Source organism: Spinacia oleracea, chromosome 6, assembly GCF_020520425.1.
Source record: "Spinacia oleracea cultivar Varoflay chromosome 6, BTI_SOV_V1, whole genome shotgun sequence".
Lineage (NCBI taxonomy): Eukaryota > Viridiplantae > Streptophyta > Magnoliopsida > Caryophyllales > Amaranthaceae > Spinacia > Spinacia oleracea.
This window is the reverse complement of record NC_079492.1, coordinates 9994448-10016595: the sequence shown is the minus strand read 5'-3', so window position 1 is coordinate 10016595 and position 22148 is coordinate 9994448. Positions and strand designations below refer to the sequence as shown.

The 22148-nt window shown below is 38.5% G+C and overlaps 1 pseudogene; it reads left to right on the top strand.

The window, feature by feature from the left end:
• Positions 1-22148, top strand: part of LOC130462905 (cysteine-rich receptor-like protein kinase 10) — an 87993-nt pseudogene that overhangs the window by 43889 nt on the left and 21956 nt on the right.

Sequence of the window (22148 nt, the reverse complement as noted above, 5' to 3'; positions counted from 1 at the left end):
GATTACAATAATCTCTCCAACACAAGTTCCTCTCAAACTCGTGTTCCTCACAGTAATCTACTTCGATTACAACTCCTTAACTTCTCTCTCTCAGACTTAAACTCTAAGTCTAAACAGGATAACTCTATCCTTACTAATACAAAATATAATTCGTGTTTGGATAACTCTAGATATTAATAATGCTTTTGTGTGGATATAAGGAACTTAGGAACTTTGAATTAACTAGGACACAAACTGTTTTAGAAAATCTTAGACAAAACGTTTTTAGGAAAGCAAGAACTCTCAGAATGTTTGTGTACTTTAAACCAAAAACGATTTCCCTTTTATAGTGTTTATCCTTAGGGTTAGTTCCCTTCAAAACCTCAACTGCTAACTGCCAGCACTTTGGTCTCCACGTCCCTTGACTTGAGGAACAAGGGGAAGACCACTTCCCACGTTCAGCCATAAAGCAGTTAGTGATTTGACTCAATCAAACCCTAAAATATTTCTCTAAAACAGATTTTATTTATCTACAAAAACTTAGGAGAATTTTTAGGAAAATAAGTTTTGTTTAAATAAAATAAAACGTAAATCTATTTTATATTAAATATGCAAAACTTGTTTTTATTTATGAAAATGTTTTCCATAAAAATCGCTTCCAATAAAATAAATGACCTAATTAAATCATAAGTTCCTTGCGTACTCTATATACCATTAGCATAATTAATATTTACATAAAATTCTAAGTACAGTGGACTACCTAGACTTTATGTCTTCCCTTTGTCTGGAACTTGCAACTCAGAAGCTTCAGACGTTCCAGTCAAGGAACATTGATGAGTTCCTCTCTAGCTAACACAGGAACTCTTGGCTATGAGTCTGTAATAGTTCTTGTGGATATTCGGAACTCTTGATATGTAACTGTGTTGCTCCTCTTGTGACTTCAAACTGGAACAGATACAACTTCCAGCTCTGAAACTCCATTGACTGTTCCAAGTGTACCTCAGGAACTTCACCAGTTTATTCAAGTTCCTATCCTAATAGAAACTTGGGCATATGCCTGTTCAAAGTCATTTAGCAACCATAATCAGGAAGTTTGCAATATGTGTGTGTCATCAACCAAAACTTAGGAACAACAATATTCCCCCTTTTTGGTGATGACAACACTTGCAAACTTTTTACAAAGAGAGTAAGTACAAACAAACAAGAACTTATACAGACTATTGTGAAACAGAACATAAAAATTGAAAAACAAAAGAGAAAGATTAGAGAGAAGAAAGAGGAGCACCCTTGGCTTACAGAGAGATTCAGAGAGATTGATTCAGGAACTGGATTGAGTGTGCCTTGGAAGTTTGCACCCATGACTTCCCCCTGTTGACATCAACAAAAAGCATAGCACGAAATATAGCCATTCCAAACACAGTGCCCCACGATCAACGTTTGGCAAGTTAAGCTAGCCTCAAAGTATTAAACTAACTCATACAATAAATTGAAAGCAAGCAGTAATGATCAAGACTAGAAAGCATAGATATGTGTAACCAAGCAAGTCAAAATAAGATGGAACAAATACCCAAGTTTAAAAATTATACAAACCGAAAGCAAATTAAAAAGATTGTTCCATGGCAAAAGATAAAAGAAACATGGGATAGGGTGATTTAGGCTTGGGATGGGGAACCAGAACCAGCAGTTTCTTCTATCACAGTCTCCTCAAAAGATTCCAGATTGTTGATCTTGGTGAGGATTGTGGCACGAGTTGCATTGGCTTGTTCTGAGTAGTGGTGAAGATCGTTTTGGAGAGTCTTGACACTTGTAACCAATGCACCTATGTGGGCCTGCATTGAGCTAATCCTGTGATCTGTTCCCTCCTGTAGTTCCACCAGACGAGCAACTGTTGCCTTTAGCTCCAATATCTGATCATCCTTTGTGTTCCAGGCACCCCCATGATCTTGAACATGTTCCTGTTCAGATGGAACACGACGAGCTTTGGACTTTTTGGAGGATCTGGGTGTCCTTTTTCTTGGCCTAACAGTTTCAGGCAGTTCCTCTTGATTCAGTGGAACAGCATCCTCCTCTATGGGCATCTCCTTGACATCCCCTTCCTCATTTATTTCCATGAAGACAGGCCCTCTTTTCTTGTTCTCCTTCATTGCTACCCTCATGCTCTTTCTTTTTCCTACACTCTTCCTGTTCCCTCGAGGTAAAGGGACCTCTATTTGTTCGAGTTCCTCCTCCTCCTCCACTTCTTCTTTAACTGCAATTCCTTCCTGATCTTCCTCATCTTGTTTCTCTTCCTTTCCAGCCCTAATGACTTTACCCTGAACCACTTTAAGATTTAATAGATGGAGCATTTCAAGTTGAAGGATTTGGGTGGATTTTAAGGGAATCACAAAGTATGGGCTAAGGTCAACTGAGAAGCTTTTGAAGATTTCTGTAAGAAGGGAGGAGTATGGAATTTTGAATTTGGGGATACAGGTGGATAAGTGTTTGATCATGATTGCAGGAAAGTTTATGGGAATTTTCCTTTCAAGACAATACATGAGACATGCATCAAACAGACTTGCTATGTTCCTTTTCTGAGTTCGAGGAACTACACCTCTCCACACAATATTAAACAGTAATTTTTGAAGAGGTGAAAAGCAGTTGTGTGAGGTGGAGGTGGATACTTTAGAATCTCCTCCAATGGAACCAACTATATCTTTCTCATCTACATTATCTATGGTCACTGTGATTTGACCTTTGAGCCACATATCAAAACCCCTATTGGGTGTACCAAACAGCTGTTCCAGATAAGAGGCATCAAATTCGATGCGAGTTCCATTCACTTTACTTGAACATACATTATCAACACATGCAAAGTTCTTGCAGAATTCTTTCATAGCTTCAGGAATTAAGGGGGATTTGGCATAGGTACTCAACAGACTTACCCACTTTTGTTGTTCAAGGATTTCCATCAACTCTTTAAATTTCGTGGCTTCACACCATGTTGAGTTGATTGCGAACCCCTCGACCAGATTGTTTTCCTTTGCAGTGAGTTTCTTGGACCCTTTTGCTTCCCCCTGAGTTTGAGCATTCTCCTCTGTTTCCTCGATGTTTTCACCAGAAGCTTCCACTCGTCGTTTTTTGGATTTTCTTGTGGAGGATCTAGGGTTTGAGATTGGGGATTTCATTTCGATGTCAGTGTTGGTTTGTTCCCCCTGAGTGATTGCGAGCATTGGATTGTGGGATCGAAGAGGAATTGGCGATTGAATGGGTGAGGTATCCATGGGAACAGGAGATGAAGGGTTTCTCTTTCGTTTGAGGGATGTGAGATCAGTGTTGTTGCTTGTGAGAACCATGGTGGAGGTTTTTATAGGTGGAAGGAGAGGTGATGTCAGTGGAGAAGGCGTGTGAGAGAGAGAAAGGGGGTTGCATGGATTGATTGTGGAAAGTGAAGAGTTTCTCCTATTTATTGCCAATGGAACCGTTCCAAACATTCTTTGAATATGGGTATTCGGTTTTTAATTAAAAAAATAAATAGATAAAAATAAAAGGAAAATAAAAAAAATTGTGTTTGACTTTGACTTGCTTAATTTCGTATCTCTGACTTAACTAGTTTGAAAGGAACTGCTTACCTTGCTCATTTGAAGTGTGAGTGAATTTGCCACGATGGTAAGCTTCAACTATGTTTGCACACAAGATTTTGTGTTTGTAATAGTCTATATGTACCATGATTTTTGCTTTTGCCTTAGAGGAACTCCAATTTGGCAATTACCTTAGCTTGATCATTCCGAGTTCCATTCTCATTTTCTCATGTTTCTCTCTGTTCAAAGGCTTAGTTAAAATATCAGCAATTTGGTGATCAGTTTGGCAAAAATCTAATTTGATCAAACCTTTCTCAACATTATCTTTAAGGAAATGGTGTCTGATGTGGATGTGTTTGACTCGGGAATGATGAACCGGATCTTTTGAAATACAAATAGCACTAGTGTTATCACAATAGATAGGAACACAATCATAGATAATACCAAAATCTCTTAGCTGTTGTTTTATCCATAGAATTTGTGAGCAACAAGCTGCAGCAGCTACATACTCAGCTTCAGCTGTGGATAGAGCAACAGTATTCTGTTTCTTGGAACCCCAAGAAACCATGCATGGACCTAGGAACTGTACCATACCTGATGTGCTTTTTCTATTCACTAAGTCACCTGCATAATCAGCATCTGCATATCCTCTTAGCTCGAAGGATCCACTTCTTGGATAGTAAAGGCATAGGTCATCAGTTCCTTTGAGATATCTTAGTATTCTTTTCACCGCAGTTAGATGGGACTCTTTTGGATTTGATTGAAATCTTGCACATAGTCCTACACTAAAAGAAATGTCAGGTCTACTGGCTGTTAAATATAATAGAGATCCAATCATACCTCTGTATTTTGTTTGATTCACACTTTTCCCATTTGGATCAGTGTCTAATCTGGTAGCAGTTCCCATGGGAGTGTGATTTACTTTGGCTGATTCTAGCTCATATTTCTTTAGGAGTTCCTTCACATACTTTTGTTGGTGTATCATGATTCCCTCCTCGGTTTGCTTGATTTGTAAACCAAGGAAGAAGTTGAGTTCCCCCATCATACTCATTTCAAATTCACTGCTCATCAAGCTTGCAAAATCCTTGCACAAATTTTCATTAGTTGCTCCAAATAATATATCATCAACATAAATTTGAACTACTAACAAGTCAGTTCCTCTAGATTTTAAGAATAAGGTTTTGTCTATTCTACCTCTTTTAAAATCATTTTGAAGGAGGAACTTTGATAATCTCTCGTACCAAGATCTAGGGGCTTGTTTTAGTCCATAGAGAGCCTTATCTAATTTGTAGATGTGATTTGGAAATTCGGGATTTTCAAATTCAGGGGGCTGTTCCACATAAACATCTTCCTCTAAGAAACCGTTTAAGAAAGCACATTTAACATCCATTTGATAAAGTTTAAAACCCATGAAAGCAGCAAAAGCAATTAAGATTCTAATGGCTTCTAATCTAGCAACAGGTGCAAATGTTTCTTCAAAGTCAATGCCTTCCTGTTGATTATAACCTTTGACCACTAACCTTGCTTTGTTCCTTATGATTGTTGCATGTTCATCTTTCTTGTTCCGGAACACCCATTTTAGCCCTATCACCTTCTGGTGCTTTGGTTTGGGTTCCAAGTGCCATACCTTGTTTCTTTTGAATTCATTTAATTCTTCTTGCATGGCAATGATCCAGTCAGCATCTTCCAGAGCCTCAGTGTGATTTCTTGGCTCAAATATGGAGAGGAACGCGTGGAATGCGCAAAAGTTCCTTAGTTGTGACCTTGTCTGAGTTCCTTTTCTGATGTCACTCACAATGAGTTCCATTGGGTGGGACTTTAGATGCTTCCAAGGTTTAGGTTGAAATTGAGCTACTGGTGTTGTGGCATTTTCGTCAGTTCCTTCTATGACCTGAGTTCCCTGTTGGGGTTCCTCTGGTGTTGTTTCTGGATCTTCTTGGTTTTCTGCTTGTTCTCTAGTACGGGAACTTCTTGATTTTGTTGAGCAGTTCCTCTTGCTGTGTGTTTGCTTATTTGGAACTCCTCATCATTTTCTGCAGCACGAGATAAACCAATCTCGAAAAATTCTTGTTCCTGTACTATGTCAGTTTTGTTAGATTCATCAAATATTATATGTACACTTTCCTCAACACACATAGATCTTTTGTTATAAACTCTATAAGCCTTGCTATTTAAGGCATATCCTAGGAACACTGCCTCGTCGCTTCTTTCATCAAACTTCCCCAAGTTCCTTTTTCCATTGTTGTGGACAAAACATTTGCTCCCAAAGGCTCTAAAGTAAGAGATGTTGGGTTTTATATCTTTTAGTAGCTCATAGGGGGTTTTGTTTAGGATTGCTCGAATCATAACTCTATTTATAATGTAACAAGCAGTATTGACTGCTTCAGCCCAGAAGTTCCTAGGCAAGGAACTGGCTATTAGCATGGTTCTTGCCATGTCCTCTAGGGTTCTATTTTTCCTCTCAACAACTCCATTTTGTTGTGGAGTTCTGGGAGCTGAGAAATTGTGGTCCATACCTTGTTCCTTGCAGTATTCATCGAATTTGTAGTTTTCAAATTCTGTTCCATGATCTGATCTTATATGGATCAGTTGGTGACCTGTGGTTTTCTGGATTTTCTTTGAAAATGTAACAAACTCATCAAACGTTTCATCCTTGCTTGTTAGAAATATGACCCAAGTAAAGCGAGAGTAATCATCAACAATAACTAATACATATTTTTTCCCACTTCTGCTTTGAATTCTCATTGGTCCACATAAGTCCATATGGATGAGTTCCAATGGTTTTGTGGTGCTTACCAATTTCTTAGATTTAAAGGAACTTCGGACATGCTTGCCTTTTGCACATGCATCACACACTTTATCAGTTAGGAACTTGATTGAGGGGAGTCCTCGAACCAGTTCCTTTGATCTTAGTTTGTCAAGCAGCGAGAAACTAGCATGTCCGAACCTCCTGTGCCATAGTAGGGAATTTTCTTCAAGGGCACTGAGGCAGGTTAGATTGTTCCTGGGAACTGTATTGAGATCCACAGAATATGTGTTCCCTTTACGAGCTCCTTCCAAAATAACCTTCCCAGTGTTATTGTTTATGATTTGACAGTTTTCAGAAGTAAAACTTACAGAGTTTCCTTTGTCACAGAATTGAGAGATGCTTAGTAGACTGTGCATCAAACCCTCGACTAAAAATACATTTTCAATGGCGTAGGAACTTGACCTTCCAACTTTTCCAATTCCAATAATTTCTCCTTTCATGTTGTCTCCAAAGGTCACAGTTCCTCCATTGTAGGCTTCTAGTGAGAGGAATTTAGATTTGTCTCCTGTCATGTGTTTGGAACACCCGCTGTCGAGATACCACGAGCTGTTCCCCTTCACTAGAATCTGTAAAGAGATCAAAGGTTAGTTACAGGAACTCGGGTTTCCTCGAGTTCCTTTTCAACTATAACTTCAGACTTCTTAACCCATTTTTGCTTTACATAATTTATGTTTCTTTGATCCTGTTCCTTCATCTTGGAACACTCAGTACTTATGTGACTTCCACTTCCACATGAGAAGCAGACTTTTACACTAGGAAGATCCACATACTTCTTCTTATGACTATTTTTATGGTTAAAGCCCAATCCTTCTGTTCTCTTAGATTGAGCATTCTCAATCCATTTGGGAGGAACTTTAGGTGGTTGTCTCTGAGCCCTGGCCATGGATAGTTCCCTTTCCAGTTTCTCTTTTTGTTCCTTTGTGGTGATCAGATCTTTGTTTAAATTTTCTAAGTCGATGTTAAAAATTCCCATGTTGATTTCCAAGGATTTTGTAGGATCTAAACTTAAATTAAACATCTTATATTGACTGAGTTGAACTTGTAGAAGGATGTTTTCATTTCTAATTTTTTCGAATGACTCATTAATAGAGGTATTTCTATCTAGTAATTCAAAGAACCTGCCTTGGACATCAGATCTAATATTGTTCAGATAATTTATGTGGTCTTTACTGAGTTCCAAGGCTCTATCACTTTGTGCTTTTAATATACTTAGCTTTTTGTAATCATCTAGAGTTTCTAGCAACAGTTCAATTAGTTTTGACTTTGAGAGACACTGAAGAGTGGAGGAACTTACTTCTTCTGATGGAACTTGATCAGTTCCTTCTGTTCTAGCCATAAGGCAGAGATTTGCAGTTTCTTCATTTGGTTGTTCCTCATCGTCTTCTGAGTCTGTTGCTTCGCCCCATGCAGCTATCATGGCCTTCTTGAAGTTTGGTCTGTTGAAGGTAGACTTGTTAAAGCGATCTTTGACCTGTTCCTTCCCTTTTCCTCTGGTCTTGTCGTTCTCCCACAGAGGGCATTCACGAATTTGATGATCAGTTTCTCCACATTTGAAGCAACCTTGCTCAGTTTTGGAACTAGTGATTTTCTTGGCAAAGTTCCTTCCTTTCTGGTTTCCTGGTTTGAAGTTCCTATAGAGCTTTCTCATTCTTCTGACCAGCATGGCAGCCTCTTCTTCATCTGGTTCAGATTCATCGAGTTCCTCAGCCTTTAGAGCAAGTCCTCGACTTCTTGAGCTCTCGGGAACAGCAGCTCCAAGATGCAGTTCGTGTGTCATCAAGGAACCAGCAAGTTGTTCAATGTTGAACTTGGTGAAGTCCTTGGTCTCAAACAGTGCAGTGACCTTTGTTCTCCAGCGATCATCTTGTGGCATGCTTCTTAGTATTTTTCTTACCTGTTCATCTGTGGGAATGATTCTACCAAGAGAAACTAATTCATTGGTTATGTTAGTAAATCTAGTGAACATTTCTTGAATAGTTTCTTTTGGAAGCATCTCAAATCTTTCATATTTAGACATCAAAAGGTCAATTTTGGAACGCTTAACTTCATTAGTTCCTTCGTGGGTTACTTGAAGTAGTTCCCAAATCTGTTTTGCGTTCTTGCACCCCATGACTCTGTTGTGTTCATGAGGTCCAAGCCCGCAATGCAAGATTTTGACAGCCATGGCATTCATCTCATATTTATCAAAGTCTTCTTTAGAAAATTCAGACATTGGTTTAGGAACTACCTCGTTTTCAGCATTGGTCTTTGTTACCTCGAAGTCTCCAACTTCAATTACACGCCAAACTTGGTAATTTTCAGCTTTGATGAATATCTCCATTCTATTCTTCCAGTATGAGTAGAACTTGCCATTGAACATAGGTGGCCTTTGTGTCGAGTAACCTTCTTCCAGTTTCTCTTGTGAGTTCATACTTTCAGGAACTTGACTCAAACAGGGTTTCCTGTGTTTTAGTGAGTACTGGCTCTGATACCAACTGTTATTCCAGTAGGAACACGCACAAGAGGGGGGGGGTGAATTGTAATTAGAACTTTGATAAAGTTTCTTGCGGAACTTAAGAAACAATCAAGAAACTGAGAATAGAGAAGACAATAACAACAATTGTGAAAACTTCTTGATACTAATCAAGAAGAGAATTCTTTTATTATGGTAATGCCTCGATTACAATAATCTCTCCAACACAAGTTCCTCTCAAACTCGTGTTCCTCACAGTAATCTACTTCGATTACAACTCCTTAACTTCTCTCTCTCAGACTTAAACTCTAAGTCTAAACAGGATAACTCTATCCTTACTAATACAAAATATAATTCGTGTTTGGATAACTCTAGATATTAATAATGCTTTTGTGTGGATATAAGGAACTTAGGAACTTTGAATTAACTAGGACACAAACTGTTTTAGAAAATCTTAGACAAAACGTTTTTAGGAAAGCAAGAACTCTCAGAATGTTTGTGTACTTTAAACCAAAAACGATTTCCCTTTTATAGTGTTTATCCTTAGGGTTAGTTCCCTTCAAAACCTCAACTGCTAACTGCCAGCACTTTGGTCTCCACGTCCCTTGACTTGAGGAACAAGGGGAAGACCACTTCCCACGTTCAGCCATAAAGCAGTTAGTGATTTGACTCAATCAAACCCTAAAATATTTCTCTAAAACAGATTTTATTTATCTACAAAAACTTAGGAGAATTTTTAGGAAAATAAGTTTTGTTTAAATAAAATAAAACGTAAATCTATTTTATATTAAATATGCAAAACTTGTTTTTATTTATGAAAATGTTTTCCATAAAAATCGCTTCCAATAAAATAAATGACCTAATTAAATCATAAGTTCCTTGGGTACTCTATATACCATTAGCATAATTAATATTTACATAAAATTCTAAGTACAGTGGACTACCTAGACTTTATGTCTTCCCTTTGTCTGGAACTTGCAACTCAGAAGCTTTAGACGTTCCAGTCAAGGAACATTGATGAGTTCCTCTCTAGCTAACACAGGAACTCTTGGCTATGAGTCTGTAATAGTTCTTGTGGATATTCGGAACTCTTGATATGTAACTGTGTTGCTCCTCTTGTGACTTCAAACTGGAACAGATACAACTTCCAGCTCTGAAACTCCATTGACTGTTCCAAGTGTACCTCAGGAACTTCACCAGTTTATTCAAATTCCTATCCTAATAGAAACTTGGGCATATGCCTGTTCAAAGTCATTTAGCAACCATAATCAGGAAGTTTGCAATATGTGTGTGTCATCAACCAAAACTTAGGAACAACAATTTCCGATTCTGGTAATATTTCCATTTCCAATAATATTTTCCGATACGTACCATGTTTCCGTTTCCGGCAACATCTACGACTTGGATAATATTCATATTTCCGATACGATCCATATTTCCGTTTCCGGCAATATCATCGTTTCCGGAGTATTCATTTCTTGCCTGTGACGATCTTAGCTCCCACTGAAACCAAGATCCGTCGGTTCCGAATATTCATAGATGGAGTATTTAATGCCATTAAATACTTGATCCGTTTACGTACTATTTGTGTGACCCTACGGGTTCAGTCAAGAGTAAGCTGTGGATTAATATCATTAATTCCACTTGAACTGAAGCGGCCTCTAGCTAGGCATTCAGCTCACTTGATCTCACTGAATTATTAACTTGTTAATTAATACTGAACCGCATTTATTAGACTTAACATAGAATGCATACTTGGACCAAGGGCATTATTTCCTTCAGTCTCCCACTTGTCCTTAGGGACAAGTGTGCATTTCCTAATTCCTTTGTCGCTCGATGCTTGCTCTTGAACATAAGGTAAGAGTTGTCATCCTTATTATGTCCAGAGGTGTTCCTCGGTTTCAGAGTTCAACTGATCAAATAAACAGATAATCATAGCCTATGATTCATCCGAGCACGGCCATGCATTTCACAGTTTCTAGCTCTCCGAGTGGCCTTGTACAACTTTTAAGCATCTCATCCCGATTTATGGGAGGACAATCCCAATCTTGCGATCTTGAGATTAGACTTCGTTTGATAGGTGATTACCTGAGCGTTGCCTTTATAGCCTCCTTGTACGGTGCGACGGTTGGTCAACGTCAAAGCAACCAGTTCTCAAACAAGTAATCTCAAATCACTCAGGTATTGAGGATGTAGTGTCTAATAATTTAATGAAATTTACTTATGACAGACTTTCATCTCTTACAGTAAAGTTTCATAGGTCTTGTCCGATACTAGTCTTCCCAAAGTAAGTATCTATGCAAATGATTATGACATTGCCATGTCCACATAGTTCAAGAAACAGAACTACTAGTCATCTTGCATTCTAATCGTCTAACGTTTTCTATGCGTCCAATTTTATAGAAAACTCCAATTAGGGACCATTTTCAACCTTTGACATTCAAGTTCACTTGATAGACATTTCTTAGTCACAGGACTGGTCCTGACAGTCTATCTTGAATATATCGTCAAGTTGAAGGGACTCATCATTTAATAAACCACAAATTAAATGGAAAAATGAATTTCTTTCATTTATTGTGAATGATTAACCAATAATGTTTTACAAAGATTTAAACTCTAAAACTTTAAAACATTAAACAGAGACATCAAAGCCATTCTCCAATATGCTTGATTCCCATAGCTGCAGTGTGCGAGTTGTGCTTCGCTTGCGGCAGAGGTTTAGTTAATGGATCTGATATGTTGTCATCAGTTCCAATTTTGCTTATCTCGACTTCTTTTCTTTCAACGAACTCTCGTAGAAGGTGAAATCTACGAAGTACATGCTTGACTCTCTGGTGGTGTCTAGGCTCTTTTGCCTGTGCAATAGCTCCGTTATTATCACAATACAGGGCTATTGGTCCTTTAATGGAGGGGACTACACCAAGTTCTCCTATGAACTTCCTTAGCCATATAGCTTCCTTTGCTGCTTCATGTGCAGCAATGTACTCCGCTTCAGTTGTAGAATCCGCAATGGTGCTTTGCTTAGCACTTTTCCAGCTTACTGCTCCTCCGTTGAGGCAGAAGACAAACCCAGACTGTGATCTGAAATCATCTTTGTCGGTTTGGAAACTTGCGTCCGTATAGCCTTTAACAATTAATTCATCATCTCCACCATAGACCAGGAAGTCATCTTTGTGCCTTTTCAGGTACTTCAGAATGTTCTTGGCAGCAGTCCAATGCGCCTCTCCTGGGTCTGACTGGTATCTGCTCGTAGCACTGAGTGCGTACGCAACATCCGGGCGTGTACATATCATAGCATACATTATTGAACCAATCAATGATGCATATGGAATCCCATTCATTCGTCTACGCTCATCAAGTGTTTTTGGGCACTGAGTCTTGCTTAGAGTCATTCCATGAGACATGGGTAGGTAGCCTCGCTTGGAGTCCGCCATCTTGAACCTATCAAGCACCTTATTGATATAAGTGCTTTGACTAAGTCCAATCATCCTTTTAGATCTATCTCTGTAAATCTTGATGCCCAATATGTACTGTGCTTCTCCTAGATCCTTCATCGAAAAACATTTCCCAAGCCAAATCTTGACAGAGTTCAACATAGGAATGTCATTTCCGATAAGCAATATGTCGTCGACATATAATACTAGGAAAGCAATTTTGCTCCCACTGACCTTCTTGTATACACAAGATTCGTCTGCGTTCTTGATGAAACCAAAGTCACTGACTGCCTCATCAAAACGTATATTCCAGCTCCTGGATGCCTGCTTCAATCCGTAGATTGACTTCTTTAGCTTGCATACCTTTTTAGCATTCTTTGGATCCTCAAAACCTTCAGGCTGTGTCATAAACACAGTTTCTGTTAAAACGTCGTTTAAGAAAGCAGTTTTGACATCCATCTGCCATATTTCGTAATCGTAATATGCAGCGATTGCTAACATTATTCGAATAGACTTTAGCATTGCAACTGGTGAAAAGGTTTCATCGTAATCCACACCGTGGACTTGCCTGTAACCTTTTGCGACCAATCTAGCTTTGAAAACTTCAAGTTTCCCATCCTTGTCCTTTTTCAGTTTGAAAACCCATTTGCTTCCAATGGCTTGGTAGCCATCTGGCAAATCGACCAAATCCCATACTTGGTTTTCAGACATGGAGTCTAATTCAGATTGCATGGCTTCTTGCCACTGCTTGGAGCTAGGGCTCGTCATAGCTTGCTTGTAAGTCGCAGGTTCATCACTTTCAAGTAATAGAACGTCATAGCTCTCGTTCGTCAAAATACCTAAGTACCTCTCCGGTTGAGATCTATATCTTTGCGATCTACGCGGGGTAACATTTCTAGATTGACCATGATTCTCACCAGATTCTTCTAAAGATCTCTGAGTTTCATCCTGAATGTCATCTTGAGCATTCTCTAGAGTTTGTTGTTCGACTCGAATTTCTTCGAGGTCTACTTTTCTCCCACTTGTCATTTTGGAAATGTGATCCTTCTCCAAAAAGACACCATCTCGAGCAACAAACACTTTGTTCTCAGATGTATTGTAGAAGTAATACCCCTTTGTTTCCTTTGGATAGCCCACAAGGATACATTTGTCAGATTTTGGATGAAGTTTGTCTGAAATTAATCGTTTGACGTATACTTCACATCCCCAAATCTTAAGAAAAGACACATTTGGAGGTTTTCCAAACCATAATTCGTATGGAGTCTTTTCGACAGCTTTAGACGGAGCTCTATTTATAGTGAGTGCAGCTGTATTTAGTGCATGTCCCCAAAATTCTAATGGAAGTTCGGCCTGACCCATCATTGACCTGACCATGTCTAGCAAGGTTCTGTTCCTCCGTTCTGACACACCGTTCCATTGTGGTGTTCCAGGAGGAGTCAATTCTGATAGAATTCCACATTCTTTCAGATGGTCATCAAATTCATAGCTCAGATATTCACCGCCTCTATCAGACCGCAGTGCCTTAATCTTCTTGCCTAATTGATTCTCTACTTCACTCTGAAATTCCTTGAATTTGTCAAAGGATTCAGACTTATGCTTCATTAGGTAGACATAACCATACCTACTGAAGTCATCAGTGAAAGTGATAAAGTAGCTGAAACCACCTCTAGCATTTGTACTCATTGGTCCACATACATCTGTATGGATTAAACCCAATAGTTCATTTGCTCTTTCTCCAACTTTAGAGAAAGGTTGCTTTGTCATTTTGCCAAGTAAACATGATTCGCATTTACCATAATCCTCTAAGTCAAATGGTTCTAGAATTCCTTCCCTTTGAAGTCTTTCTAAGCGTTTCAAGTTTATATGGCCTAATCGACAATGCCACAGATAGGTGAGATCTGAATCATCCTTTTTTGGCCTTTTTGGTATTTATGTTATATACTTGTTTGTCGTGATCTAATAAATAAAGTCCATTGACTAATCTAGCAGATCCATAAAACATCTCTTTAAAATAAAACGAACAACTATTGTCTTTTATTATAAAGGAAAATCCCTTAGCATCTAAGCAAGAAACTGAAATGATGTTTTTAGTAAGACTTGGAACATGGAAACATTCTTCCAGTTCCAAAACTAGCCCGGAGGGCAACGACAAATAGTAAGTTCCTACGGCTAATGCAGCAATCCGTGCTCCATTTCCCACTCGTAGGTCGACTTCTCCCTTGCTTAACTTTCTACTTCTTCTTAGTCCCTGTGGATTGGAACATAAGTGTGAGCCACAACCAGTATCTAATACCAAAGAAGTTGAATTAGCAAGTATACAGTCTATAACGAAAATACCTGAAGATGGAACGACTGTTCCGTTCTTCTGATCTTCCTTTAGCTTTGGACATTCTCTTTTGTAATGGCCTATTCCATCACAATAAAGACAGCTTGATGTGGACTTGTCCTGCTTTGATTTAGCATTGCCCTTGGACTTTCCACCTTTCTTGAATGGTCTCTTTCTAGCCTTGAGTAAATCTTTGGCTTCACAGTCCAGTACTATTTCAGCCTTTCTGACAAGGTGAATAAATTCTGCAACTGTTTCTTCTCTTGGTTCACTAAGGTATTGTTGCTTGAAGCGACCAAACCCACTGTGTAGTGAATTGAGCAAGACAGAGACTGCCATCCTTTCGCTTATTGGTGTTCCTAGTAGACTTAGGCGATCAAAATATGAACACATAAGATCCACATGGAACCTCAGTGGGACGCCTACCCTCTGTTTAGTGCGAAGGAGCTGAACATGTGTTTCTTGGACCTCCATCCTATAACACCTGTTGGGAGAACTAACCTTTAGCCCAGACATTGATTCAATCAACTCATGGACGTTCAGGTCCCTGTCCTCCGTACTTCCACGACAGATATCCCTCAGATTCTTGATGAGCGTAAAAGGTTCATAGGCTACAAACCTTCTAGCCCAATCATCAGGGATATTGTTCAGCATGAGACTCATAACCTTTTTGAGATCCGCATCCCAGGCGTAAAATCTCTCAGGGGTCATGTCTCTGGCATAGTAGCTTGGCATGGGATGTGATAGTACATACTCAAGTCCATTGAGTTTGACTATTTCAACTAGCTTAGCTTCCCATTCAAGAAAATTTGTCAGGTTCAGCTTGACCATAAGCTCAGAACCCATGATGATGTTTTGATTGTTGTTTGCCATATTAAAACTACAATTGAAAAGAATAAACAAATAAATAACCATTCACAGTTTCTCTTAATAAACTTAAATTCTAGCATACATGCATAATTCAATGTTTATTAAGCATTTTATTCAAGTTATGTGTTCCGGCAGGTGTGAATAAAATGATTCCAAGATCCTAAAATCATTGAAGAACTAAGCACAGTTTGTCGACTTAATCCTAGAACATCTTAGGTAAGCAAAAGCCTTTTGCTAATAGTCTAGAAACTATTCTTGGTTGATAGGTACGTCTAAGAACTTATTAGGTAAACCTATCGAATTTGCCACGACATAAAAGGACTCCTTACTTATATCGTTGAGTTTCACCAAAACTAACATGTACTCACAATTATTTGTGTACCTTGCCCCTTTAGGACCAATAAGTAACACCTCGCTGAGCGAAAACTATTACTAGATTGATGTAAAGGATATCCAAGCAAGTGTATATTTTGGCATGGCACCTTTTAACTCAATTTTTAAGTTTGGAACTTAAGGCTCTTACTATGTTGGTTAGATTTTAAGTGAACTAAAATCCTTAATCATGCAACATAATCAAGCTTTTGATCTCATGCATTTTAAGACATATTTAAAGCAATAAATAACTTAAAACATGCATAAGATATTTGTGATCTAGTATGGCCCGACTTCATCTTGAAGCTTTGACTTCAAAGTCCGTCTTGAAAATCTCCATGGGAGGCACCATTTTCTTCAAATAGGATAAGCTATAACTAATTACAACTATTTGATGGTTCGCAGACCATATTTGAATTGAAAAATAACTTTGGTACTTTAGACCAATTACATTCAAATTAATGGTACGCAGACCATATTTTCTATCCTATTTGGGCCATACTAGTCACTTCATAACCTGCAAAACAGTACATATACAATATATACCATTCACCCATTCATTATCATGAATGGCCCATATAGCTGGTTAGTAAAACACATTATGCATCACGTAAACATTTGCAGCAATTAATCAAGGGCACCAATAATCTACCAATTATTCAGTCCTTATTAATTCTAATCGAGTTGTTTTAACCTTAAGGATTTGTAGACCTAATCAAGAGTTTATGACTAAAAAGCGCTCCCACTCAAACCAATAAATTCATATGCTTTACTAATTTTAAACATAAAATTGTATTTCTAGTCTAACCGGAAACATACAAATTTAATTAAAATTTAAAGCTCATATAAATTTATAATTGAATCCAAAAATTTAATTTAATTTCAGTCGCATTTAAATTAATTCATGATTTTAATTTTAGTAAAATAATTAGAATAAATTCCATTTATTATAATTATAATATTCAAAATTAAAATCCAAGAAATTAATTCAAATTATTAATTTTAAAATTAATTAAAATTACGTGAACTGAAATTTTCAAATTAAACATTCAAAACGATCTAATCGTCACGCAAACACCCTACGCGTTGCACGCCCATGGGCCGTACGCACACAGCCATTGCTGGCCATGTGCGCGCAGCCCATGCGCTCGTCGCATAGCTGCTGCTGTCCTATCGCAAGCCTCCGCACAGCGCCCAATCGCACGCGAGCTATCGCTCGCAGTGCGCGCGCGAGATCGCTCGCTGGGCGCGCTGGCTCGCTCGCTGTGCGCGCGAGCCATCGCTCGCTGGGGCGCGACATCGCTCGCTGGGCGAGCGACATCGCGCGCTGCGCGCGCGAGCCATCGCTCGCTGGCGCGAGCCATCGCTCGCTGGTGCGCGACATCGCTCGCTGGGCGAGCGACATCGCGCGCTGCGCGCGCGAGCAGTGCTGGGCGCAGCGCTCGTGGCACGCGAGCTTGCGCTCGCTGCGCGCGAGGCTGCGCGCACTTGTGCGAGGCAGCGCGCGTTGTGGCGCAGCTCGCTTGCTGCCCACACGCGACTGCCTTGGCTCGCCCTTCGCCCATGTCTATTCGTTCATTGCTCGTGGCACACGACACAAGGCAGGGCTGCTGCCTTGTGCTCGTGCACTACGCCCTTGCTCATTGCATTCGTGCCGCACGGGCGACGAGCTCCCTTGCTCGTCGTCGCATGCCCGCATTATACAACACCCCTTAAGGGTAACACGAAGCGTCCATTGCTTCGTGCGTGCAAGTTATTTGAACGAATCGCATAAAAATTTAAAATTTATATTTAAAATTAATGACAAATTAATAAATATTATTAATTTCATAATTTTAGGGCGAAAAATCGAAAATTTATTATCCAATTGATTTCCGATTGATATGGATTCAAGTCTAGGTCATAAAAATTTAAAATTTATCGTAAATTTACAACTTTTATGGTGGTTTTTAATCATAGGTTTCTAATTAAATTACAATTAATTATGAAAATCAAATTAATTCTAAATTATTCTAATTTTCAACAAATTAATCATAATTACAAATTAGATTGCATAATTAACAAGACTAGGCATTCAAACTTGTTAAACATATGCAGTAGGTCAATCAAAAATTCAAGATTTATCAACAGGAATCGCAAATATTTAATTTAACATCTTAAATTTACGAAATTTTGCATTCGAAAAACTAAAACCTTCGAAAAGTCATAGTTAGGCTTCGAATTTGAGAATTCTGGGTTCGGCAGAAAAATACTATTTTTGTCAAAATTTTAGAATGCCTTTTACATGCGGAATTGACACAAAAATCACTCAATTCGGATGAGTAATGAAGAAACTGCCGAAAAACTGCGTACATATAATTAAATAAACGCAATTTGCAATTAATTAACAATTACGAAAATTAATCACCCCTTTTAATTCTTGCAAATTTGTAATATTTAACCATGTTCATGCAATTTAGATTATGAAAATAATAAGGGGCTCGTGATACCACTGTTAGGTTATGATACATATGACATTACATAGATCATGCGGAAACAACCATTAACCCAGGACAACATATTATTTACACATAATCATATAGCATAATTTAGATGCATACTCTTTGTTGCGTGCCCTCCCTAGCTGCGCCCGAACCGAACAAGAACAAGTCTTTTAGGACTCCAAGTGTCGTCCCTCCGTAGATAGTCCACAGCACGTCCGGATCCGCCTTAAGATTGACCAACTAGAATCGCCCTTAAGGTACTAGAAAATTTCGGCACTTTTGAGCAAGATGTGTGTTTGATTTTCTCTCAAAAAACTCACTTTTGAATACTTTGAAACTTGTGTATAAATTATGACCCCTAGGCCTTTATTTATAGAGTTATGGAAAAGGAATCGTAATCCTAGTAGGATGCGAATTAATTGGAATTAGAATTCTACATGAATTCTATTTAATTAATTTATCCAATTAGGAATAGAAATTTAATCATACACTGACTCTTGTAGATTCAGGAATCACGCATGAGCACAAACTCACACACACACGGCAGCCACAAGGGCTGCCCATGCGCGTGCGAGCAGCAGCCCGCGCAGCACGGCCCACGCAGCCGTGGCCCTTGGCGCGCGCTGGGCCTGCCTTGCGGTAGGCCTGGCCGCTGCCTTGGCTGGGCTTGTGGCGCGCATGCTTGCTGGGCGATGGCCCCGGCTTCGTGCTGGGCCTTCGTCCGGCAAGCCTCGTCCGATGCTAATTCGTACGATATGCTTCCGATTAAATTTCCATTTCCGGAATCTATTTCCGATACGAACAATATTTAATATTTCCGATTCCGGAATTAATTTCCGTTTCGAACAAATATTTAATATTTCCGTTTCCGGAATTATTTTCCGATTCCGGCAATATTTCCGATTCTGACAATATTTCCGTTTCCGGTAATATTTCCGATTCTGGTAATATTTCCATTTCCAATAATATTTTCCGATACGTACCATGTTTCCGTTTCCGGCAACATCTACGACTTGGATAATATTCATATTTCCGATACGATCCATATTTCCGTTTCCGGCAATATCATCGTTTCCGGAGTATTCATTTCTTGCCTGTGACGATCTTAGCTCCCACTGAAACCAAGATCCGTCGGTTCCGAATATTCATAGATGGAGTATTTAATGCCATTAAATACTTGATCCGTTTACGTACTATTTGTGTGACCCTACGGGTTCAGTCAAGAGTAAGCTGTGGATTAATATCATTAATTCCACTTGAACTGAAGCGGCCTCTAGCTAGGCATTCAGCTCACTTGATCTCACTGAATTATTAACTTGTTAATTAATACTGAACCGCATTTATTAGACTTAACATAGAATGCATACTTGGACCAAGGGCATTATTTCCTTCAGTTTTATAGAACATAATAAAACTATAATGAGTCACCTTCTACTATTTTCCAATCACGGATGCTCAATAGTATCATTTCAGTATTGCATTTTAGATGAGTCGCTACTTGTCCAACATTTTAAGGCACATGTTCTATAGATGGTTACTCATGTGAAAAGTATTCCAATTTTTCATTGTGTTCAGTAGCAGCTAGCAGAAATTTTCTTGAACCATGTTACCATTCACGTGTGAAAATGATAACTTCAATTCTAACGGCTAGTATAATTTTGAAGTTAAGGTGCTTTCTTTTTCTAATACATGCCTAGAAATTAGTGTTTAATAAGGAGAGTCAGAGTTTAATCCAGAAGTTTGTGTTTCAAAGAGATCATTTTTAGTAACAAAAATATCAACCATGACACTAGTGACATGCTTAAGCTAGTCACAATTCCCTAAACAAAACAAAGACAAACCTAAAAAAAATAGGACTAAAAATAACCCCACAATATCACTAAGAACCTAAAGTGAGAATTAAGGTCCACCCAACTCACCAAGAGATATGAACGCTCAAGAACGTTCTAGGAAGAGGTCAATAAAATATCATTCAAGCAAGTTTACCTAATCATCTTCTTTTGTTTGTCGAAAAAATATAGTACTTTGTAGTCTATACAGTAGAACTTATTCTTAGAATTTAACAACTTCTCGTCATTCTTTACCTTTTATATCCACACTGCAGTAACGAGAATTACACAAATATCACACACATCTACATTTAATACTCGGAAATTATGTTCAACCACTTACTATAAAATACCAAAATCACAATCTAACGCCCCATGAAGGTAGCGAGAATTCAATTCCCTTTTTAATCATGCAAATTCCATGTTTAACTTCATTTGCTTGCTAATGAACAGAAAGTGGGACTGCACTAATTGGCTCCACTTCTCTAGCTAACTGGGCTGAGGTAAAACCTATCAATTACTCCAATAAATTCAAGTTGTCATACAAAATTTCTTAAGGAACTAAATAGCCAACAAGCATGCCACCATTGTTTACTAACAGTTTCAACTCATTGTTATCTTTATTAATGTCCTGCAATTTGAATGGAAAAACAAAACCATGACGTCCAAAAAGACACTTAACTGAGAAGTGGCAGGAGTGGATACATCCTCCACAAAAAAGGAACCAGGCTTCTATTTTATAACATCTAGGATATAGAATCCATTATGTTGTTGAGAAGTTCTCCACTACAATTTTCTGAGGCACTTACACTGTAATTTAAGACAACCATACATTTATCCAAACACTGACTTATAATCTATACGGATGTTTGTTGGATTATTGCCTTACATTTCACTAGTAAAAATTAGTTAATATTTCAACGCATTTCAGACAACTAAATAAACAAATTTAGTACTTCCCTAAAACTGTATGAACTAGTGTCCACTCAATCAATTAAAATACGCACTATATGTTTCCTACATGAAATAACGAGGGTTTCAATTTTGAGGAAAATTGGGAAATGGGCAAAATAGAACTAATGCAACGGGAAGCAAAACCGTTATAATAGCCAAAATATCCGTTGCATTTGACTGCCTGATGCAACGGTTAAATAGAACCATTGTATAACGCCGTTACAATATATTAAACCGTTGGGGTTATCGTTGCATTAGCCATAACCGTTGCAACATACCGTTACATTAGCTTTAACCGTTGCATAAAACCGTTGCGTTTGCTCGTTTATGTAGTAGTGTCGGATGATCTGAAGCTTGGCGGAGGAGGATTTGGCGCTGTCTATAAGGTAACCATTTAAATATGGGGTGACTCGATCGAGTGAGAAATACGCCTTCAATAGTTTCAGTAAAAGTTTTTGTTTCTTCGTGTCTCAGGGAACCCTTCCGAATGGAAATGATATAGCAGTTAAAAGGCTATCTAGGATCTCTGATCAAGGGATAGAATCGTTTAAGAACGAGGCTATATTGATAGCCTAGCTTCAACACAAAAATCTGGTTAGACTTTTGGGATTTTGTTTAACAAGAGAAGAAAAACTTCTTGTGTACGAATATGTTCCTAACAAAAGCCTCAACTACTTTCTATTTGGTATGTTAAGTACTTTGAGATACTGTTGAAGATTACTGTTTGTTAGTTTTACAGAGTTCCTCAAGAGGGGGGGTGAATTGATATTTTACGTATTTATAAAAATTAAACTACAAGGAACAGAAATAGTAAAATATGCAAGCAAGATTTAGCGTGGAAAACTCTCTAGGCCCAATAGAGAGGAAAAAACCACGGCCCCTTTGGGGACTTAAACACTTTTACTAATTAGGCAAAACAACTCAGTTTCTTTACAAACCTAATCTACTCGGGCCACAATCTGCCAATCGCCTCTGATTGCAGATGACTAGGAACAACCCTCTTTGTTCCTTCCCTTATGGAAACAGTCCCTCAACTGTTCCTACTCACTGATCTCTCATGAGATCTTCTCTCTTGCTCAAGTA